The sequence below is a fragment of the Notamacropus eugenii genome, chromosome 3 (assembly GCF_028372415.1).
Source record: "Notamacropus eugenii isolate mMacEug1 chromosome 3, mMacEug1.pri_v2, whole genome shotgun sequence".
Lineage (NCBI taxonomy): Eukaryota > Metazoa > Chordata > Mammalia > Diprotodontia > Macropodidae > Notamacropus > Notamacropus eugenii.
This window is the reverse complement of record NC_092874.1, coordinates 110,795,689-110,821,206: the sequence shown is the minus strand read 5'-3', so window position 1 is coordinate 110,821,206 and position 25,518 is coordinate 110,795,689.

Sequence of the window (25,518 nt, the reverse complement as noted above, 5' to 3'; positions counted from 1 at the left end):
GCCATAGTGAATTACAACAGAATCACTCATCTAGCATTAGAGGAGCTCTTTCCATAGAATGTGACCTCTGGCAACAGAAAATTAGCCTAAGCCTTGTCAGTAAGAAGTCAAGCTACAGAAAAGAGTAGTCTCAAGGAGGCCTGCTGAGTGATCTGTGGTTGAGCAACCTATCTAGGAGAGATGTTATCCTCATAGGGAACAGCATGATTATACCATCAGAAAACAAATGATATTGGGGGTACTACTGTGCAGGAGTTTTGAATTGCTTTGGCCACATTATGTGAATACCTCACTGCCAGTATATTCTATATGCCCACTTTTCCCACTGATGTTACATGTATTTGTTGGGGAGTGCACCCCAGGTTTATGGGGGGATTATTTTGTAGCTAGTATTCTTGCTATGTCATTTTAGTAAATGCCTTTGATTTGAGCTGATTGAGTATACTGACTAACTATTAAAGATAAATGCACCAATAGGGAATCCAAAGCTATAGATATAGGAACATAAACCCATATAGAACCTTGAATCTGGAGTATTTGCCCTCTGGGACCTAACTAAACCTATAAATATGAGTTGAGGAATATACCCAGAGAGGGTGCTACAAAAACAAAAAAGAAAATTCTCAAGGAGATTATATTCTACTGGCTGGCGGGTAGGAGAGAGGATGGGGAGACACAAGATGTACACAAAGCAGTATAGTATAAAGAAAAGTGAGGGGTGAGAGAATACTAAAAAAGGGGGAAGGGGGAGGAAAAACGCAAGAGAGATGATACCCAGTGTGAGAATTTGAAGGAAAAAAAGGTTCCTCAGGATAGGAATGAAATAAGATTATATTCCAGTCAAAGATTCGTGTTATTACATGGAAGCTGACAACCATTCTAGAGAACAGTTTGGAACTATGCCCAAAGGTCTACAAAAATGTACATACCCTTTGACCCAGCAATATTACTTCTAGGACTGTATCCCAAAGAGACCATTAAAAAGGTCCAGAATATCAAGGGAATTAATGAAGAGAAATGCAAAGGAAGGTGGCCTAGCCATATCAGATCTTAAATTATAATACAAAGCAGTAGTCATCAAAACTACTTGGTACTGGCTGAGAAATAAATTAGTAGATCAGTGGAATAGGTTAGGTACACAAAACATGGTAGTCGATGACTATAGTAATCTGATAAATCCAAAGACTCTAGTTTCTGGGATAAGAACTCACTATTTAACAAAAACTTCTGGGAAAACTAGAAAATAGTATAGCATAAACTAGGCATAGACCAACATCTTACATCCTATACAAAGATAAAGTCAAAATGGGTACATAATTTAGATATAAAAGCTGATATTATTAGCAAACTAGGAGAGCAAGGAACAGTTTATCTGTCAAGTCTATGGAGAAGGGAAGAATTTATGACCAAACAAGAGATGGAGAACATTATGAAATGCAAAACATTATGATTGCATTAAATTGAAAAGATTTTGCACAAACATAGCCAAAGCAACTAAGATTAGAAAGGAAGCAGAAAGCTGGGAAACAATTTTTACAGCCCAGTATCTCTGATAAAGGGCTCATTTTAAAAATATATAGAGAGCTGAGTCAAATTTATAAGAATGCAAGTCATTCTCCAACTGACAAATGATTAAAGGATATGAACAGGCAGTTTTTAGATGAAGAAATTAAAGCTATGTACAGTCATATGAAAAAATGTTCTAAGTCACTATTGATTAGAGAGATGCAAATCAAAACAACTCTGAGCTACCACATCACACTTATCAGATTGACTAACATGACAAACAGATTAATGATAAATGTTGGAGAAGATGTGGGAGAGTTGGAACACTAATTCATTGTTGGTGGAGCTGTGAGCTGATCCAACCATTCTGGAGAGCAATTTGGAACTATGCCCAAAAGGCTACCAATAGGTGCATACCCTTTGACCCAGTAATATCACTTCTAGGGCTGTATCCCAAAAAGATCATAAAAATGGGAAAAGGACCCACATGTACAAAAGCATTTATAGCAGCTCTTTATGTGGTGAGCAAGAATTGGAAATTGTGGGGATGCCCATTAGTAGAGGAATGACTGAAGAAGTTGGGGTATATGAATGTAATGGAATACTATTATGCAATAAGAAATGATGAACAGGCAGACTTCAGAAAAACATGGAAAGACTTATATGAACTGATGCTGAATGAAATGAGCAGAACCAGGAGAACATTATAGACAGTAACAGCCACAGTGTTTGAGGACTGACTTTGATAGACCTATCTCTTCTCAGCAATGCAAGGATCTAAGACAGTTCCAAAAGACTCAAAATGGAAAATGCCATCCACATCCAGAGAAAGAACTTTGGAGTCTGAATGCAGATGGAAGTATACAATTTGTTCTTTTTGTTGTTGTTGTTGTTGTTGTCATTGTTATTTCTTCTTTCTTGTGGTTCCTCCCATTAGTTCTATTTCTTCTTCACAACATGACTAATGTGAAAATATGCTTAATATGAATTATATGTAGAGCCTACATCAGATTGCATGCTGTTTTGGGGAGGAGAAAGGGAAAGGAGGGAGAAGGAGAAAGTTTAAAACTCAAAAGCTTATGGAAGTGAATGTTGAAAAATAAAAATAAATTGATTAAAAAATAAAAAGGTGGAAGTCAGATTGTAGAGAACCTTTATTACCAGGATAAATTCATATTTTATACTATAGACAGTGGAAAGTCACTGAAATTTTTTTTAACAATAGAATGATGAGTCAGAGCAGTACCATAGTAATATTATTTTGCCAACTGTTTGCCACATCTTCTCCAATATTTATTATTTTCCTGCTTTGTCATGTTAGCCAATCTGGTAGGTATCATGTGATACCTAAAACTTGTTTTGATTTACATCTCTTTAATCAATAATGATTTAGAGCATTTTTTCATATGACTTTATTTGAGAGGGGAGACACTGGAGGCAGGAAGACCAATTTTAAGGCTATTAAAATAATCCAAATTAGTGGTGATAAAGACCTGAACTAAACTGGTGACTCTGTGAGTATAAAGAAGGTGATGGTTACAAGAGAGGCTGTAGAGGGAGAATCAATCATTCTTGGAAACTAGAGAGAAAAAGAAAAAATAGACACAAAAAGGGAGAAAAAAATGAATGATCATTGGAGGTAAACACATTGAGGAGATGGAGAAAGTTAGGGTTAGGGCAAAGAGAAATAGGTTGGCCTTGGCAAGAAGAGTCACCTCTTGATGGACTCAAGGTACAGAAAACAACATAAATTTTTGGACAGAACTAGTGTGTGGACTGTTTCCTAATTTTGATTTTTGTTTTAATGGAAAGGGAAGGCAGGGCCAAGGGGGGGGGGGGGGGGGTGAAGGTAGGACTAGCAATAGCAACGCCAAAATAGAAGAAAAGAGAAGAGAAATAAATACTTTATTGAAGCATGTTTTAAATGCATAAAAGACAGCAGAAGAAATTTCAGAAGAACAAATAATCACAACAGCTTTGATACTAATACGTGGGGTCTTTATCTTTTTTAAAGTAGCTGTTTACAATAGGGATTTACTGTAAACTATGCAATCCTTTGTGTTCTCTGTACACAGAAATGCTCATGTTTGTTGAGTTCAGATTTTTAAAAATTATCTTTTAAGGAAAAAAGCCATTTCTTCTTTAGAGACAGAAAGAGGAAGGGATTTGTAAAAACATAGAAGGATTGTTATGGAAGTGAATGTTGAAAACCAAAAATAAATTAATTACTTTTTTAAAAAAGATATAGAAGGATTCTGATTTATGAAGTGGGAGAGAAGAAGGAATGTCCTCTTCTTTCTCAATAGTTATATATGTCCTCATGGATTTGTCTAGAAGTAGTTGACAGTGAAATATCTCTAATATTTCTTTCTGCCACTCTTGTCTAAGAGAGATTTTGATTTCTGCAAGGAAAAGCAAGAGATTATGGTCACAGGCAGACCAGGATACTCTGCTCAGACAGAGGGTGTACTGTGAAAGAATTACATCTATCTGTCCCCTTGAATATTCTTAGTATAAGGGAGGTAATTTTTCAGGTTCAAGCTAATCTCCTGATTGCTATTACTTAATGAAAATGGCAGGCCCTAAACTTTATACCCCAGGCTTTGCTGTGTGTGTTTGTTGTGGAACTAGCCCCTGTGGGGAAGAAGGTTAAGCCCTTAATGTACACTCTGAGAGCCATTTTGACATTTTTTTCCATTTACTTTTTCCATTTTTTTTCCATTTATTTTTAAATGTACCTAGAATGCTATTCTATGGATTCTATGAATGGACCTAGTCTAGCCAGTTTATCTGAGTCCGCAATTCAGCAAGCATTTGTTAAGCACTTACTATGTACTCAGTTCCTAAAGAGTGGGGATACAAAGAAAAACAAAAACAACCTCTGTCTTCAAGAAGTTCACGTTCAATAATAAATGTTAGAGAAGATGTGAGAAAATTGGGACACATGTATTGTTGGAGGTTGTTGTTGTGTTTGTCCTTCATTCTTGAAGAGGACCATGACATCAAGATGATGACATTACTTGCAGATGACTTTGACTTGAGTGAGGGAGGGTTGTTCAAGGTCACCAACCTCACTTTCTTCTCCTGAGTCATCTGAGTCCAGTGGCCTGATATTCATCAGGACAGCTGACATTGATGGAGGAATTGTAAACTGATCCAACCATTCTGTAGAGCAATTTGGAACTAGGCCAAAAGGGCTATAAAACCATACATATCCTTTGATCCAATAATACCACTACTAGATCTATATCCCAAAGAGATCATAAAAAAGGGAAAAGGAGATATTTGTACAAAAATATTTATGGCAGCTCTTTTTGTGGTCACAAAACTTAGAAATTGAGGGGATGCCCATCAATTGGAGAATGGCTGAACAAGTTGTAGTATATGAATGTAATGGAATACTATTGTTCCATAAAAAATAATGAATGCAGATTTCAGAAAAACATGAAAAGACTTATAAGAACTGGTACAAAGTAAAATAAGCAGAACCAGGAGAACATTGTACAAGCATCAGGAGTATTATAGAATGATCAGTTATGAATGACTTAGTTCTTCTCAACAATACAATGATCCAAGATAATTCTAAAGGACTCATAATGGAATATGTATCCAAAGAAAGAATTGATGGAGTCTGAATATAGATCAAAGCACAACATTTTTATTTTCTTTGTGTGTATGTGTGTTTTTTTTTCTTTTGATCTGTTTCTTCTTTCACAAGATGACTAATAGGGAAATATGTTTTACATGATTGCACATATATAACCTATATCAAATTACTTACTCTTATAGGGTGGGGAAAGAGGAGAGAGGAAGGGAGAAAAAAATTGAAGCTTGAATTTTTTTAAACAAATATTTTAAAATTGTTTTTACATGAAATTTAAAAAATACTATTTTTTTTAAAGTTCACATTCAAATGGTGGGGACAAAATGCAAATAACTAAATATATACAATATTTGTACAGTGTAAACTTGAGTAATCTTGGAGATGAGGAATTAGCTTTGAGGAGGACTGAGAAAGATTTCTTATAGAAGGTGGAATTTTAGTTGAGACTTAAAAGAAGCCAGGGAAGCCAGATGGAAGAGAAGAGGGTGGAGGGCATTCCAAATTTAAGGAACAGCCAGTGTAAGGGCATGGGGTTCAGAGATGGAATGTCTAGTGTGAAGAAAAGGAGGCCAGTGTTCCTTTCTTCCTCATCAATGTTAAAGGTTCATAGAGTATGTAGAAGGGAGTAAAGTGTAAAAAAACTGAGAAGGTAGGAAAGGGTAAGCTTACAAATAACAAAAATGATCAGATCTCTGCTTTAAGAGTGTCACTTTGATAGTTAAGTGCAGAATGGACTGGAGTGGCAAGACAGTAGAGACAGGGAGACCAGCCAGAATATCTTCATGGATTGTAGGTACACAAGATAAAGCTGCTTGCTAACCTAGGAACCCTAAGTAAGAAACCCTATTTAAAGCCATTGAAGGAAAGTCCACAGCTCTCTGATGGCTTTTCTGAGTATGTTTCCTCTCCTTCTAGTGAGAGAGAAAAGTTAAAAATTTCCTTTGGATGACCCTAGCAGTGGCAAGAATCTACGGAAAAAGACTCCCAGGAAAAGTTTTAGTGGATCGAATATTGAATTTTCTGGTTCCAAGCTAAATGGTACCATGTGCTGAGGAAACCATGGAACAGTATTTACCTAGGACCATTTGGCTTCTCACTTCAAGGGGAGCAAATTCCAGTCAGCTCAAGATTACTAATCTCTGAGGGAAAAGACCTCATGAATTTTTCTTTGTAAAACAGGAAACTTGCTTTCTATTCCTTTGTAAATTAGGCTGTGATTAAACCTGTGTGTGTGTGGTGGGGGATGGGGAAGCATTTAGAATAGAGAAATCCCTTATTGGGAAAAAAAGTGGGCAATACCTTAGTCCCTGGTGAACCTAGTACCCATTTTACCATAGCACTTGTTACCCAGCAGAACTCAGAAAAGAGGCCTTCTCAGAGTGCACATGTACTTCCCCAGACTAATGTCTCATTTAAGGTCAGAACTGAAAAATCATTGAACAGATTACTCTCTGTAGTATCTTTTCACATAGACCTGAGAGATACTTTTTCTAAACAGAGACTTCAAAACTGTATTTTGCTTTTTTGAGTCAATTTTTTCCTTAAAATCAATAAGCAATAAACACAGCAGGACTTTATATTCTTTACACTTCTCAGGCAATTATATGAACATGAAGGTATGTGGACTGTTAAAAAAAATACCTAAGAAAGCCTGGTTATTCCCTTGTCATATTTTCATCAAGTATTACTTCTCAGGCTACATAAACCACTTTAATAAATATTTTATAGAGTTTAGAAAGCAGACAAATGATCTGTAGTTGCTAATATCTCCTCAGAAGCCTTTTTAGTTTTTTATTTGCTTATTTTTTAATAGAGTGGAAAAAGGGCACAGAAACGCCTTCTTTTCCAGTTTTTGGAATTTTCTTCCTTTTTGAGATATCTTGAGATTCCATCCCTAAATGCTTTTAAAGTTGTGTCATCTCCAGCAAATATTTCTTCTGCATACAATCAGTCACATTAAGACTTAAAATACAAGCTCATTTGCAAAACGCTAGAGGAAGGGAATGTTTGAATGTTTCACAAATCAACAAAATAATCTGTACCTACCTTCCCTTTCCATCCTTATCTCCTATTAATCCTTTTATAAAAGGACACATTTCTTTGGGAGGTATATCTCCCTTCAAGCCTATGTGGAGCTCAGTACCACAGTATGAACTCTGACTGGATGGTGGTGTGAATGAACAATCAGAAGAAATCATGGAAAAGAGTTGCAGTGGGGGTTGGTGTAGTGGCAGTGCAATATTCACAGCACCTAAGGTGGCCATGAATATCCTGGAGCAATTCTGAATCATGAAATACCACAGACTTTCCACATAGAAGACAAAGCTAAAAACATTTATTCAGGCAACAGAAAGCCAAATCCATCATAGTAACAAAAATCTATACATAGTAACAATGTAGAGAACAATGCCATCCCCATGACCTCCCCCTGCAAGGCTTCCCACAAACCAGCTCCATTAAACAAATCACAAGCAGGTTCTCATAAACAAAATCACAAACAAACTGTTTCACTCATGCTACCAGCAACCTGCTTGCCTGCATCCTTCCTAGCTCTGACTAGATTCTGACCAACTTCCTCCCAACTCTGCTCTACCCTTCCTGTTCCACCTATGAGACACAGCAAAGAGTTAAGTTTCCACAAAATTACTAGTTGATGAAGTCACTGAGAATAAGTCAAATAATAAGAAAGCTAACAGACTGTAGGTGGACTCAACCAATCAGGAGACAGACAGTGACCTTCAGAAAAATGCCAAAATTCTTGATAAAGGGAAACCAGCTTAAACCAGTAGGAGAAAATGATCTAGAATAACTGGAAGAAAACTTTTCTTCACTGTACTTGCTTAATGAACCTCATGCATATGAGTAGATACACTCTGCATAAAATTATCCCTCCATTTTCTGATCATGGGACCTTTGATAAGAGAGGGCTACATGCTTACACATGCTTAGAGGAAAACATACAGTGGGTGTGTCCAAAGATTGTGACCGTAAAGAGAATGGATGAATCTGTCCTCTGCTGGGAGGATCTGTCCTGAACTAAACCCCTGAAGCACTCCCTTCTTCTGAATAGAGGGGTGGGGTCCACTTTGGCCAAAGTGTTCAATTCCCCTGAACTCTCCTGCAGTAAGTTTTCCTTGAAACCTTTTTAGTGTCAAGCATGTTTCTAACACACCGGTTCAGCAAGCTCGTCCCACCACATGTGACTTAGGCTTCCATGTAATTTAAGCAGGTCACATAGGTCTATTAATGAATGGCACAGATTTTCCCATTTAAATTACTATTATATTCCACCCCAAGATCTTTTGTATTTATTGCATAGGTCGTTGGGGCAACTGGTATCAATAGAATGGTAACAGGGATAACAGAAAATAAGCACATAAAATAATAACAGGGTAGGACTTGAGCATAAGCACTGCATCACTCCATCCTCAAACGAATGGGGCCCAAAATCTTGGGGTAAGGGGCGAATGTCTCTTCTTCCATAGCTACTTTCTGCTCTGCCCCAAGAGGCCCTATTTGAGGGGTCAGTTCTTTAGCTGGCTTCTGAAGCTTGATCAACACCAGGTCCAGGGACAACACATAACAGTCGTGGACAGGGGGTAACATCCAGTTTATGCTATCATGCATCTGTAGGTGGAGGATACTAAGCCTGCAGAAAACAAATCTGAAAAACAAGGTGAACAGACAAAAAGCCAAAAAAGAAACAAGGAGATAATAACCAGAAGCAGGATAGATATAGTGTCACCCATGCTTCTGGAGTCCACGAACACACTATCATAGCCTCATTCACTGTTGTTTACTATTTTCTAAGTTACAGTTTTGGGATCATCATTCTGGTTAGAGGTGTACTTCCTTTAATCTGAGCTGGGTCCTGGCCAACCTCCCATTCTCCCTGCACTTGTGACAAAGTTGGATACAATGTTTCAGGAGGATCTGCAGGGGTACTTTTCCTCTCACTGCTCAGTCTAAAATCAAGCCTCTTTCCTCAATACATTTTGTATAGTTCATTAGTTGGAATGCCATCTATTCTTCCAAAATCGACCCCTGCTCTCAATAGAGCAGTGAATAATTCTTTCCTTGTCAATCTGTGTGTGTGTTGATCCTTCATTGCCGAAGAAGATCATGCCATCAGAGAAATGATGACATGACTTGCACTTGACTTTGTTTTGAGTGAAGGAGGGCTGTGCAGGTCACCAGCCTCACTTCTCCTCCAGAGCCACCTGAATCCAGTGACTAGATATTCATCAGGATGACTGGAGATGACCCAGGATGAGGCAATTGGAGTTAAGTGAAGTCACTTAACCCTTGTCAATCTATTCTGACTTTGAATCCTCTGGCTAGTTACTCTTCTCTCTTGAGGAAATTTGTTTTTTTCACTGATTTTCACCATTCAAGATACCAATGATTCTCCCATCCTTTGAGTGAACTAACTCAAAATATATGTGACCTCCTACTGAGTAAAATCCTCAATTACCTCCCCAAACACAGTGGGACCCTCTTGATTCTCCTATTGTGCTTCTGCCTGAGAAACTGCCTACATGTCCTTTCTCTTGTTACTTTTTTTGCTTCTTTTTGTGAGCTAAACTACCAACAGCTTTTCCTACCACCTGAGACCCTCCACCTTGCTCTTCTAAAGGAGAGTTTGAATGCTGCAAAATAAAAAGCCTCTCGTGCAAACCAGCCAACTCCATTTCCATCTGAGCCTTATCCTCTAGCAGCTTGTAGCACCAACAAGCTATTCACAATGCCTACGGTGGCCATGAATATCCTGGCGCAATTCTGAAATATCACAGACTCTCCACAGGGAAGACAGAACCAAAACATTTATTCAGACACCAACATGCCAATTCCATCATATTAACAAAAATCTATACGCAATAACAATGCAGAGAGCAATACCATCCCCAAGCCTTCCCCCTCCTAGGCTTTCTACAAACCAGCTCCATTAAACAAATCACAAGCAGGACCTATTAAATAAAATCACAAACTCTTTCACTCAGGCCAGCCAGCAGTCTGCTTGCCTGCATACTTCCTAGCTCTGACTAGACTCTGGCCAACTTCTTCCCAGCTCTGCTCCACCCTCCCTGTTCCATCTATTCAGCAAGCCCCTCCCACCACATACGACTTAGGCTTCCATGTGATTTAAGCAGGTCATATGAGCCTGTTAACGAATGGGAAAGATTTTCCCATTTTAAATTACCAATACAGATGGGGAGGAGAATAGATGTATAGCCAGCAGGCTTGTCTTAGATTCAGCTAAGTTCTGTCTCTACAAATAGGATTCCCCTCAATCATATACCTTTTGGAAGAGTAAGGCAGCAGAGAGCACTCCTTAGATATTTTGGGTTCTTATCTTTTCCTCCTTTCTTACAATGGAAACTCTATGAAAGCAAGGCATTTGTTGTATCTATTTTTTGCTCCTCCAGCACTTTATATAGTGCTTTTATCATACTTTGATACTAAAATGAATCCAGGATCTTATCACTATGGATATTCTTCACTTGTGCAAACTGAAATTCTCTTTGCTTGTCTGTATCTCCTTAGATATTCCATAAAGGATTAATAAATACTTGCTGCATTTAATCTACTGAAAATAGTGAAGACCTTCCTCCTTAAGTTTCCTTCTTTCCTTCTAATTTTGGCTTCATTGGTTTTATTTCTGCAAAAAACTTCTCAATTTAATATAATCAAAATTATCCATTTTACCTCCTCTGATTCTCTCTGTCTCTTGTTTAATTTGTTCCATCTCTATAGATCTGAAAGGTAATTTTTTTCTTTGCTCCTCTAATCTGCTTATGATGTCACCCTTTATGTACCCATCATGTACCCATTTTGAGTTTATCTTGGTATACAGTGTGAGATATTGGTCTACACCTATTTTCTGCCAAAGTGATTTCCAGTTTTTCTAGTTCTTACCCCAGTGGATAGGATTTTTGGTTTTATCAAACACTAGACTCTGTGCTCACTTTCTTCTTAGGTACATTAGATTCTCTTAGGTACATAGCTTCTCTATGTACATTAGGTACATAAATTATGCACCTAATCTATTCCATTGATCAACCACTCTATTTCTTATCCAGTGATAGATTGCTTTGATGATAACTACTTTGTATGTAGTTTGAATTCTGGCATTGCTAGGCCCCCTTCCTTCATTTTGTTTTTATTAATTCCCTAGAGTAACAAAACTTACAGATAAAGATGTCATTTCTTTCCAACTTTATAAAGTAGTTATTTGGTTGTTTGATTGGCATGGCATTGAATAAACAAATTAATTTAGGTAGTATTGTCATTTTTATTACATTGGCTTAATACTTCTCCAATGGTTTGGACCTGCTCTTGTATGTGTAAAGAGTATTTTATAATTGTGTTCCTGTATTCCTGTGTGTGTCTTAGCTAGTAGACTCCCAAGTATTTTATACTGTCTGCAGTTATTTTAAACAGAATTTCTCTTTTTTTTCTCTTCCTGCCAGGTTTTCTTGGTAATATATAGAAATGCTGATATTTGTGTGGGTTTATTTTCTATCCTGCAATTTTTGCTTAAGTTGTTAATTTTATTGACTAGTTTTTTAGTTGCTTTTCTAAAGCTCACTAAATATACTATCATATCAACTGAAAAAAGCGATCTTTTGTTTCCTTATTGTCTAGTCTTATTATATCAAGTTCTTTTACTTGTCTTATTGTTTTGACTAGCATGTCTGCTACAATATTGAACAATAATAATGACAATGGACATCCTCATTTGATCCTTGATCTTATAGGAAAGCCTTCTGATTTATCCTCATTACAGATAAAGTCCAATCTTGGTTTTACATATTTTTTATTTTAAGGAAAGCTCCATTAGGGGATATAGAAAAATAAGTATACAAATATACTACTGGTGGAGCTGTGAACTAGTCCAATCATTCTGGACAAGAATTTGGAAATATCCTCAAAGGGCTATAAAATTGTTCATACCTTTTGACCCAGCAATACCACTATTAGGTCTACCCCAAAGAGGTCAAAGTAAAAGGAAAATGAACTATATTGGTGAAAATATTTATAGCAGCACTTCTTGTAGTGGTAAAGAGTTGGAAAATGAAGGGATGCTTATCAATTAGGGAATGGCTGATCAAGTTATGATATATGATTGTGACAGAATCTTAAAGTGCTTTAAGAAATGATGAGGGGGATAGTTTCAGAAATACTTGGGAAGACTTATATGAACTGATGCAAATTGAAGTAAGCAGAACCAGGCAAACATTATACACAGTAATAGCAATATTATAAAATTAACCAACTATAAAGATTGGATAACTCTGAACAATTAAATGATCTAAGACAATTCCAAAAGTCTTGTGATGAAAAATGCTTATCTCCCTCTAGCTAGAGAACTGATGGTCTCAAAGTGAATATTTACAAATATTTTTTGTTCCTTGCTTTTTTCTTTTGCAATATAGCTAATTGATGTTTTGTATGGCTTCTTATGAATAGCAGGTTTCATATTTCTTGCCTTATCGATGGGTGGGAGAGGGGCTAGAGAGAGGGAGAGAATTTTCAACTGAAAATAATACTAAAATAAAAATTTTAAAGGTAAAAGGAGGAAAATATTTTTAAAAGAAAAGTGCCATTTATTCCTATGCTTTCTGGTGTTTTTAAAAGGAATGTGTGTTGTTTTTGTAAAAAGATTTTTCTGCTTAAAAATTTTGTTCTTGTTCTTATTGATAGGATCAAGTATACCTATAGTTTTCCTAACATCGAACTAGTACTGCATTCCTGGTATAAATCCAACCTGGTTATATGATTTTTCTGATGAATTGTTATGATCTCATTTTATTTAAAAATTTTGTTTCAATATCCATTAATGAAATTGGTGTCTCATTTCCTTTCTCTGCTTTTGTTCTCCCTAGTTTAACTATCAAAGCCATATTTCTGTCAGAAGGAATTTAGTAGGACATTTTTATCTATTTTTTCAAAAAGGTTAGTATTGGCATTAGTTGTTCTTTAAAAGTTCAGTTGAATTTGCTTACAAATCCATCTGTTCCTATGTTTTTGTTTCTGTTTTTCCTTAGGGTTCTCATTTATGACTTGTTCAATTTCTTTTTCTAAGTTATTTAAATATCTTTTTTCCATTTCTGTTCACCTGAATAATTTATATTTTTGTAAATATACATCTATTTCATTTAGACTGTTTTATTGGCATAAAATTAGCCAAATAGCTCCTAAAATTGTTTTAATTTTATCTTTATTGGTTGTGTATTTATTATATTTATTTTTGATACTGATAATTCTGTTTTCTTCCTTTTTTTAATCAAATAAGTCAATAATTTATCTATTTTATTGTTTCATTTCTTTTCCCCATAGAATCCGCTCCTACTTTTTTTCTGTTGGATGGTTATTTTGCTTTCAAATTTATTCCTTTTTCTTTTGATTTTTAGGATTTTTATCTTAGTGTGTGTGTATCTTTCAAGTGTTTTCTAGGTTTCTTTAGTTGCATGCCTAATTCATGATCTGTTCTCTCATTTATTGATATAAGCATTGAGAGAGAAATTTTTCCCTACAGCCCACAAATCTAGGTGTGTTGTCTCATTATTATCATTATTTTTAATGAAATGTTTTATTGTTTCTATGATTTATTCTTTGATCCATTCATTCTTTAGGATTAGATGATTTATTTTTCAATTAGTTTTTAATCTATGCTTCAAAGGTCCTTTATTGAATATAATTTTTAGTGCATTAGGGTCTCAAAAAGGTGCAATCAATATTTCTGCTTTTCTGCATTTTTTGGTGAGGTTTTTATGCCCTAATAGAGGTTCAATTTCTGTGAAGGTACCATGTACAACAGAGAAGCAGCATACTCCTTCCCATTTCCATTCAATATTTTCCAGAGTTCTATCACACAAATTTCCAAATCAAGAGGTAAGGAAGGTAAATTTGGAGGGCCAAAAGATGCCCAGTTGACTTGGGTTTTACTGGCCCCTTCCCTTCCCTTCTTTTCCCTCCCTTCCCCTCCCCTCCCCTCTCCTCCCCTCCTTTCTCCTGTTCTGTACTGTTGTGTCCTGTCCTGTCCTGTCCTGTCCTCTCTCAAAACCCTAAACCTACTGCACTCTGAAATTGGAACTCCAATGGGCCCCTGCCTAAGGGCTCCTTTGGACCCTCCTAGCTTTACAGTGATTATCAGTAATAACTGTTGCCGTTTCCCACCCAGCCTTTTTCTGGATCTCATTAAAGGCCATGCCCTGGCTACTTCTTAAACAGGCCTATTCAATCAATGGGCGTTGCCTCACCCTAAGTGAGTAACTGCAAAGACCTTGGCCTAAAGGGTCCAAGGTTTCCCAGTGCATCCTGGGTCATCTCTAGCCATCCTGAGGAATATCAGGTCACTGGATTCAGATGACTCTGGAGAAGAAGTGAGGCTAGTAACCTGCACAGCCCTCCCTCAGTCAGGACATAGTGCAAGTCATGTCTTCATTTCTCTGATGGGAAAGTCTTCTTCAGCAACGAAGGATAGACACAAACAACAACAATTGAGATGCTGAGCTGCATCTCAAGTAATCCACAGTTCCTTACCTGGAAAATGCTCTTTTCTGGAAGCTGCCTACTTGCAGTTTATTGTGATTGTCTATATAATATAAAATATAAAACTCATAGTGCCACAAGGGAGAGCCAAGCATATCTTCTTCGTGCTCTACCCTTGCCAAACTAACTTAATAAAATTCTTTCTAGAAGTTTTTTTCAGATTTGGATTTTGTTCTTGACCAACATTTTCTCTTCAATTCTGGTCTTTTTATCAAGGATATTTAAAAGCTCTTTATTTTATTAAATATCCATTTTTTTCCTCTGTAGAATTATACTTAAGTTTTACCGGACATTGTTACTCTCGGTTATAATCCTACCTCCTTCCTTCTAGAAATTCATCTTCCAAGCATTGTATCCCTTTTTGTTAATAGATGCTGAATCTTGCAAGACCTTGACTTTGATTCCATAATATTTAAATTATTTCTTTCTGACTACTTTCAGTATTTTCTCTTTGACTTAGGATCTCAATATTTTGGCTATGATATTCCTTAGAGTTTTCTTTCAGGAAGTGATCATTAGATTCTTTCAATGTCTATTTTGCCCTCTTTTTCTAAGATATCTGGACAGTTTTCCTTTTAATTTCTTGAAATATGATATCCAGACTCTTCTTTGATGATGGTTCTCAAGTACTCATAATTCTAAAATTATCTCTTCTCAATATGTTTTCCAGATCAAGTGTTTTTTCTATGAGATATTTCATATTTTCTTTTATGTGTTTTAGTCTTTTCACTTTGTTTTATTGTTTCTTGATATCTTGTGTAGTCATTAGATTCCACTTGACCAATTACAATTTTTAAGGAGATTTTTTTTCAGTGAGATTTTGTATATCTTTTGCCATTTAGTCAATTCTCATATTTAAGGAGTCACTTTATTCGGTACCTTTGTACCTCTTTTACCAAGCTGCTAATTTTCTTCTTTTCATAATTTTCTTGAATAACTATCATTTATTTTCCCCAATTTTTCTTCTACCTCCCTCATTTGATTTTTATAATTATTTTTGCTCCTTTTAAAAATATCTTTCTTTAGCTCTTGTAGTTATTTTTTATTAATTTATTTATTTTCAATTTTCTACAATCACTCCCATAAGTCTTAGATTTTCTCCCCCTCTCTCCCCTTCCCTCCCCAAGACAGCATGAAATCTTACATGATTTCTATACATACATTTTATTAAGCACATTTTCATATTAGTCATGTTACATAGAGGAATTAAAATGAGTGGGGGAAACCACAAGAAAAAACAAAACAACACAAGAGAAATATTATGCTTCATTCTGTGTTCCAATTCCATAGTTCTTTCTCTGGATGAGGCATTTTGCCTCGAGCCCTTTGGGAATGTTTTAGGTCCTTGCATTGCTGTGAAGGGCTATGTCTACCAGAAAAATTCCTCATACATTGTGTTTATTACTGTGTACAATGTTCTCCTGGTTCTGCTCCTTTCACTCAGCGTCAGTTCATATAAGTCTTTCCAGGCATCTCTGAAGTCTTCGTGTTCATCATTTCTTATAGCACAATAGTATTCCATTACATTCAGATACCACAACTTGTTCAACCATTCCCTAACTTATGGGCATCCCTTTGGTTTCCAGTTCTTGACCACAACAGAGAGATGCTATAATACTTTTACATGTGGGTCCTTTTCGCATTTTCATAATCTATTATGATATAGCCCTAGAAACTGTATTGCTGGGTCAAAGGGTATGCACAGTTTTACAGTCCTTTGGGCATAGTTCCAAATTGCTCTCCAGAATGACTGGATCAGCTCACAGATCCACCAACAGTGAATTAGTGTTCCAATTCTCCCACATCTTCTCCAACATTTATCATCTTCCTGTTTTGTACTGTTAGCCAATCTGATAGGTGTGATGTGGTACTTCAGAGTTGTTTTGATTTGCATCTCTCTAATCAATAGTGATTTAGAGCATTTTTTTCATATGACTATAGATAGCTTTAATTCCTTCCTCTGAATACTGCCTGCTCACATACTCTGACCATTTATCAGTTGGGGAATGACTTGTATTCTTTTAAATAAAACACTTTTCACACAAATAAAGTCAGATCTAAGTAACCGGAAAAGCATCAGTTGCTCATGGACAGGCAGAACTAATGTAATAAAAATGACAATTCTACCTAAATTAATTTACTTATTCAGTGCCATGCCAATCAAAGTACCAGAAAATTATTTTCAAGAGCTAGAAAAAATAATAACAAAATTCATCTAGAAGAACAAAAGGTCCAGAATATAAAGGGAATTAATGAAAAAGAATGCTAGGGAAGGAGGTCTAGCCCTACCGGGTCTCAAATTGTACTATAAAGCAGTAAGCATCAAAACGACTTGATGTTGATGAAGAAATAGAGAGGTAGACCAGTGGAATATGTTAGGTACTCAAGACATAGTAGTCAATGAATATAGCACTCTACTGTTTGATAAACCCAAGGACCCCAGTTTTGGGGATAAGAGCTCACTGTTTGACAAAAACTGCTGGAAAAACCAGATAACAGTGTGGTGGAAACTGAGCATAGACCAATGCCTGACACTGTACACAAGAATAAAGTCTATACATGATTTAGGTATAAAGGTTGATACTATAAACAAATTAGGGAAGCAACAAATAGTGTATTTGTCAGATTTATGGAGAATGGAGAAATTTATGACCAAACAAGTGACAGAGAACATTATAAAGTGTAAAATGGATAATCTTGTTATTCTTATTGGGCTTCAATACAATCTGCAAGTTTCTTTGAGGCTTTACTTGTAAATGTTTTCCAGCCATTATCTTCTTTTGAGTTTGTCCTCAACTTTCTGTCACCATAATAGTTTCTTATGATCAGGTTCGTTTTTTAATTGTTATTTGCTCATTTTCCCAACCTACTTCTTGACTCTGGATTTTATGTCAGAGTTTTGATCTGCTCACTTCTGAGGGGGATGACTAGCCTGCATTTCTTTCTTTTATGTCTTTCTCCTATTTTCACAGTTTAGTCTGGGAACTTTTAGGGTTTTGGTGCTTCCAAAATGATATGATCTAGAGAAAGGTTTGGTCACTGTTCTCGTGGTCTGTGTTCTATTTTTTATTCAGTCAGGGCCTCTGTTCCTCATGACTGTAATTACTTCTCTCCACCCTGGGACTGTGACCTGGAATTGGGTAATTGGTGATATGTGGGGTGACCAAATCCTAGGATCTCTTTCTGACCAGGTATTCCATCATTTTACTGTCCCTGGGTGCTAGTGCTACTTTAGACACTGCTGCTCAGTCCCATTGATGAGATTCAAATAGAGTAGTCAATGAGAAGCTTCAAGTACCACTTAAAGCCACTTTAGGAGAAGATGAGATTCAAGTAGCCTGGTTCAGGAAATATTAAACTAAGAGGGATGCCCTTTGCCTCACCCCCCCTGGGGTGAACAGTGGAATACAAAATTCCTGAAACTCCGAAAGTATTGTCCCTGGTCACCTCATTCACCCTTCCAGGGCAGGTTTTACTCTATAAGAATCTCTGGCCTCTCTTGGCTAGGGTCATCCTCCTTAAGCAGAGAGTGTCCCCCTTAGCAAATTCCTCCTTAAATGGGGAGTGACGGGTGTCTCCCTTACTTGGGCATTCTCCTTGAAAGGGTGCCCCCTTAAGATGGGATATTCCTCGATGAGCATCTCCCTTAAGGACCTATCTTCCTTAAGTGCCCCTCTCCCTTTCAGGGCTGCCACCTTCCCCCCTTAAACTGGGCTCTCCCTTAAGTTGCATCTCCCTTAAAGGGCAGGGGAGCCTGCTTGGCGTGTTGTGTTGTATGTTACTTCCAATAAATATCTATATTTGATTTGGAGATAGCTGAGTGAATTCTTTCCAGACAACCTTGCGCCTCGATGTTTTGGGGTGCCCCTGACCCTCATCACCATCACTGCTGTTTCCCCTGAATCATGTTTGTTCCCCACCCCCACCCATGTGAATGTCCACAGGTCTCTCTTTGTCTTCCTAAGTTGCCCTAGACTTTAAAAATGATTCAGTATGACTTTTTCTTCTCTTTCCCATCGAGTTCTTTTTGGTGTTTTCTGTGGTGATATTTTAGGAGAGGTTATGGAGGAGGTTTAGCACTTGTGACCTTTCACTCCATCATCTTGACTCTGCCTCCCTTTTTTTAATACTTTGAATCTACCAGTGTTTCACTCAGACTATCTATATCTACATGAAGCATTCCCTTATCCCTCCTTTTCTGTAGTACTTCTCTCTTACCAACTGACTTGTCTCTCAACTGTCCTACTCATATATGTCCTAAGAAATATCTATTATGCCAATTATGGTCCTATATTTAGAGCTGGAAGGGACCTTAGAGAACATCAAGTCCAATCCTCATTTCTTTATTATAAATCATCTTTGACAGGATCCATCAATCTTTTTTTTTATTTTTAAATACACCAAGCATTATTTCCATTTCACTGAAGGCCAGTTGCTATATTTATTCCTCAGAGATAATGGTATTTGATAATTCAGTCATATTGCATCACAGCAATACTGATGTTAAAAAAAAAAAAGATAGTCTTTTGTAGCAGGGAGCAACTTGGAAACTGCTATGTAAATTTCCAAAGTTGATAAAATATAATCTCATTCTCCTATTCAAATCTGGTGTTGCCAAGTTAAGTAAATGCTTCAAAAATATTTGTAAAATTAAACGTAGACATTGTCAAAATTTTGTTGCCAACAGGAATATAGGACAAAAATAACCAACTCCTCTGTATCCTTTTAATTTTCCTAAGTGAGGCTCCAACATGAGATGCATGGTCCTGCCATTAATAACCTAGGGGATAAAGAAAGCTAAAAGGGATTTTCTCACTCTAACCTAAATAATAGACAGTCTAGCGGAGTGTATGGGGAGGCAGAAGCAAAGCAATCTAAAGCAGACCTGATTAAAGCACTTTTTTTTCCTGGTTGAAAGGGTATGCTTTTAGATTTGACTCACAAAAGAGCTAAAAAGCTGTAAGAATGTGGTAGAAAGAGATCTTTGATGATTTACCTTGAGAAGAGTCCTCATAGGCACTGTAATTCCATGTGGAACTAGAAGATGAGCAGCAGAGCAGACAGTCATTCATAGAGAACAAGTAGACGGTAGTAAAGTAGAAAACATGTTATGTAGAAAACTCATAACTCAACAGAGAAAAAACAACTCATGGCTTAGCAGAGAAAGATAGGAATGTGATATCAATAGCCAAAACTTTGGAAGTAGAGGTGGGGTTCCACGGAGATACCCAGATTGTGACTTGCCCTGGCTATTTATATCTCATTATGCCTGAGCACTTATCTTCCTATATTCCTTCTACCACTAGTACCATGAGAATCTTTAGAAGGGCATTTTTTATGTGTACGAGTGGATTTTTCTAATGATTTATTTTATTATTCTATTCAATTACATGCCTTTTGGTTTGAATTAATGTGTCTCCTGCTTTGATTTGCCACAATGAATCATCAGTGGGGGCTCATGAGTGTGGATTTGAATAGATGCTGACTCAAAAGTATGCCTGGAACTTGGGATCGGTAGCTGATGAGACTGCAGGCTATATGAAAATGAAACTGGCATTTTTTTACAATGATCTATCCTCACCAATGATATTATTAGAATATATAATAATATATAATATACAAATGCATAACATAATATGTATTATAATATGACATATAAGATACATAAAATATTAACTCTCTACACTGTCTCTATACCCAGTACACTACATGAAAAGGTGAGATTTTCTAAACATTTCTGAAAGCACAGTTCAAAAATCAAAAGACTTCAATCTTCCCTTATACCTTGCCAGAAACCTATTCAAAATTATTTGTCTTTGACATATTTTTGTCATTATATAGTTTTCTTATTTCTGTTTACTTAATTCTGCATCACTTCATATATCTTCCCAGTTTCTCTGAAAACATCCCCTTAATCATTTCTTATGGTATGATAATATTCTATCATATTTTGGTATCATAACTTGTTGATCTTAATTCCCTGAATGATAGGGTGGAACTGTTTGGCACCGCCTCTTTCTCTAGAGCTGGAGTGGGGAAACTGCAGCCCTCGAGGCTGCATGTGACCTTCCAGATTCTGAGGTGAGACCTTTTGACTGAGTCCAAGTTTTATAGAACAAAACCTTGTACTACTGGGATTTGTTCTGTGAGGTTTGGATTCAGTCAAAGGGTCACACTTGAGGACCTAGAGGGCCACATGTAGCCTTGAGACAGGAGATTCTCTATCCCCTACCCTTCTCCAGCTCAGCATCTGCCTGGTTCTGGAGTGTTCAGTGTGACTTTCCATGTCAGGACTCTTCATGGGGACAGTGTCCCCAGTATCTACAGACCTCTGTCTCTGATGCCAACCCTAGCTGGACAAAGGATTCACTGTCATTTCCCACCCAACCGCTTTCCTGGACTTCATGATCTCTAGAAACTCATCCTTTTGCAAGATGAAATCAACTCTGAAACTCACTTCTTTAAATCCTCTCCTTCCCCAACTGTAGGATTTCATCATGTCCCTATGTGGTGTAAAACCCCACCTCCTGCTTTCCCATTTCTGTTAGAAGTGAGGCCATCTAACAAGCCCCCAACTGTGAGAAACATGCTTATCTTAAATAAAAAGCAATACCTGTTGTGAAATCAGGAAAACCTTTATTAATCTTTACATCCATTTGGGTAGCCTCCCCAGTAAGGTTACAAGACTACTACAACACATTTAGAAAGATGGGGTTTCTTATACTGTTTTCCTAACTTTGAATATCCTGGGATACTGTCTCCTGACCACGTGACTCCATGCTCCCCTCTTTGAAAGGCCCTTCCTTGGGCCTGAGCATTGGTTTCTGACCTCTAACCTGTCCATGCTCCTTATCACTGAGGAATGTGGAAAACAGAACTTTCTTGCTTCCCCCAACTTCTTTCTCCATGTTACTCCTCTTTTCGATTATAAGCTTCTCCAGAGGAGTGACTGTCTTATGCTTTTCTTTGTAAACTGTTTATTGAAAACAATTAAATTTAATTTTAAATTCTAACTTTAATTTACAACCATTCATCTTAAACCATCAATCTGTCTGGAGGGTGCTTAGTAGAGAAGGTTTTTTTTTTTAAACTTGAATTCCTACATGCTTAATCATTAAATCAACAAGTACTTATTGAAATTCTATTATGCTTACTCTTCTTAAGGCTATGGGAACACTAGGAGTACTCCTCATAGCTTAGCACAGTGGCTGGCACATAGTAAGCCTTCATACACCCTTATTGACTCTGCCTCTGACTTTTTCTTGGATTTTCTATCAGGATTTGGACGGAGGCATTTTCTGGATCTATTTGAAGGAGTTTTGAAGGTGGAACTCTCTGTACTTCTTCCTGCTTCTCCTCCATGTTCTCAGATTTCAAATGGTACTTTCCTTTGTTCCTCTCCATTGTGCTTATCATGTATTATTTAGTGATAAAAACATATGTAACACTCATATCTGTAATACTCTTAGTAAGTGTTTGCCAAACTGAAAGGATTTAAATTAGGAAGAGGAAATCAGAAAGAAAGGTCACATTAGACCAAGTAGAAACTAAAAAAAAAAAAATCTCTGCTGGAGGGGATAGAATTGTAAAAGCATTTGTCAAATTTATTTTAAACTGCTTTCATCATGTCCCTCTCTGGTTTCCATGGCCCTTTTTGCCCTATTGCTTTTTTGGGGGAAGGGATGACTCAGCCAGCAGAGAGCAGATCTGTGAGCACATTTCTTAAAGGAATCTAGGATGAAAAACTCCTACGATCAAGGCACAGTGCTAATTTGTCTCCAATTAATAGTCTTAGAGAATAGCCTGTCTCTTAGGTAGGATTTGAACTCAGGTCTTAACAATTTTTTTGTATCCCTAATGTTTAGCACACAAATAAATGTTGATTGACTATTTCAAATTTCACCTTTTCTATGATCACCTCAAACAGCACAATTTAATAATAAGTTATATATTGTAACATGTACAATGTCTTAGGTGAGCCATCTTCTGAAACAGGGTGGAAGCATTTCCTTCCATCCCCTCCTCCCCTTCACTTTCAGTCATTTCTAGTCATGTCGGACTTTTTGTGACCTCATTTGAGGTTTTCTAGACAAATATACTGGAGTGGTTTGCCATTTCCTTCTCCAGTTCATTTTGCAGATGAGGAAACTGAGGCAATTGCCCAGGGTTACACAGCCAATAAGTATCCCAAGTTGGATTTGAATTGAGGTATTGCAGACTATAGAACTTGTCCTCAATCGACGGTACCACCAAGCTGCCCTTCCCCACTGCATTTAGCATTTCTAAATCTAGTCTTCAAGCCTTCAAAATCTCTTCTGGCCCTGCTGACCTTTTCCTTTTCTCAATTTCTACATAGCATTAAAATGCTAAATTGCCCATACCACATAATTTGCATTTAAATATATGCTCTTAGTAGCTCAGTTCTCTGACTGATTAGTGAATATATTTCTTGACCAAGCAAGGTGGGAAATCCCCTTATAGCTAAGGAGTGTTAATGTTGTTGTTCAGTCATTTTTTCTGTCTTTCTAGTTTTCTTGGCTAAGATACTGAAGTGGTTAGGCAGCTCATTTTTACAGATGAGAAAACTGAAGCAAACTGGGTTAAGTGACTTGCCCAGGGTCATATAGCTAATGGTGTCTAAGACTCAATTTGACCTGTCTGCCTCCAGGCTCAGTGCTCTATCCACTGGCATGCCTAGCTGCCCAGCAGACAACCAGTACCAAATATTAAAAGAGTTAGATTTAGGTGAAAACTAAATGAGGATAATTTATTAAACAAACATTATGCTTCAATTAACTGAAAGACTTAATTTGAGTTGCTCTTAAGAAGTTAGAATTTCAAGAAAGTCTCTTTATATTACTTCCTCTTGGACTCAGACTGCTTTGCCTTGCCTAAGATTGCAAAACATTTTCCAGTGAAAGTTTACTTTCCCATTGAATTCTGAAGGTTTTACATTATGTTATAAAGCGAAGGCTGAGCTTTCACAATTTGGAACCTAGAGGTTTTCATATGCTTGGAGTTATTTGATACCATTCAAATTCAAAACGTCTGGTTATGTTTTATAGATATATAGATATACACATACATAAGTACATATAATGCTATATATGATATAGACAATGTGGGAATTATTTTTGTTTGACTATGCATATTTGTTATAAACAATTTGGCTTTTTTTCTTTTTCTTCTCAATGAGAGGGACTGAAGGAGGTAGAGATATTGAAATTTTTTAATTTAATTAAAAATTATTTTAAATCCCTAAATCTGTCTAGGGGCTATTTAGTAGAAGAGTTTCATTTGGTTGTATCCCTCTGTGCTTAATCATTAAATCAGCTAATATTTATTAAATGCCTTTTTGGAGCACAAAGAATTATGACCCATATTGCTCCTTTCTTTGGGGACAACCCATGTGTAGGCAATTTAGTCTAGTGAAGAGTCCTTTGGACCTAGAATCAGGGGACAAAGGGAAAAATCCTGCCTCTGATACTCACTGTGTGGCTTCTGGCGACTTATTTTCCTTCTCTAAGCTTTAATTTCCTCATCTGTAAATTGCAATAATAATACTTCACTATCCACATCACAGGGTTGTGAGGAAAGATCTTTATAAAATTAAAACTATATATACACACATGTGTTTATGTACATACTTAATTATGAGTTATCAATCTGTAAATTCAACATGAGGCAGCCCCAAACGCCCGAAAATATGGCATAAAAGTTTTAGAAGTTTTAGTCCATCCACATTCCTGTGGATTCAGCATCTTTTATTATCTAACACTGAGCTCTTCTTTCAAATAAAATCCAGCAGCCAGGGTTAGATGAATGGATTGGGGGCAGGGCTTCAGCATCTGAATCTTGGCCTTTCTGGGACTCCAGCTCTTCTTCCATTTCCTCTCTCTGTCACCTCTTTTTCTTTTAAATCTGTCAGAGCTTTCTCTTTCTCTCTCCCACCCTCCCACCCATTCCTTCTATCTTTCTCCCTCTCCCTCCTTTGTTTCTGGGGGGAGATCATGTTTACTCCTCTTTTCTTTGATCTTTCCTTTGTTTCTCTTCTTATTTCTTCTTTGACCTCTTCCATGTCTCACATCCCATCTCTCTCTGCTTTTCCTATTGCTTAATCCCCCTTTTTCCAATCTTTGTTCTCCTCTGTCCCTTTTTGTTCCTCTCTATTCCCCTTTCTCTCTATTAACACGTACCATCGCATCTAATTTTAAAGCTTTTATGTTTCTGTATCAACTCTATATGAAAATGAGCTCCTTTTTCTTTTTTAAATGCCTAAGGCTCCTCTTCCACTTGCTATAAGGCCTCAGAATGCCTTTTGTAAGCTTCTCAGCAGCACTAAGCTCTTATGTATAAGTTGTCGCTCAATAAATATCTGCTGATGGATTGATTGATCTGGTTTTTTTATCCCTCATAGCACCGTGCAATGAGGCCTCCATTAAATGCTTATTGAGTTAATTCATGACACTGAACTACTCATTAAATATTTTGCACAGCTGGTCAATTCCCCTCACAGGTCCAGAGTCACAGACTACTGTCTTTATAACATACAATCATATTTTAACAGTATATACAAAGTAAAGAGGGAAAAACATGTTCTTCCTCTCTTGAAGACTACCAGGTTGATCAGTTTTCACTTGGGCCAGAATACAGAGGGAAAAAACTTCCAAAATGTCTGCCCTAAGCACTTCAGTTTATTGCAAGCTGACCCACTGAAGCTCAGAGCCACCTAACCACATTTTCTGGTAAATAATAGGGGGTGATTAGAGGGGCTGATCTCCTTCACACTATCCACTAATTGGCTCCTTTCCATTGTACTGTAAGTGCCCAGCATAATCTTAATAAGCTCATCT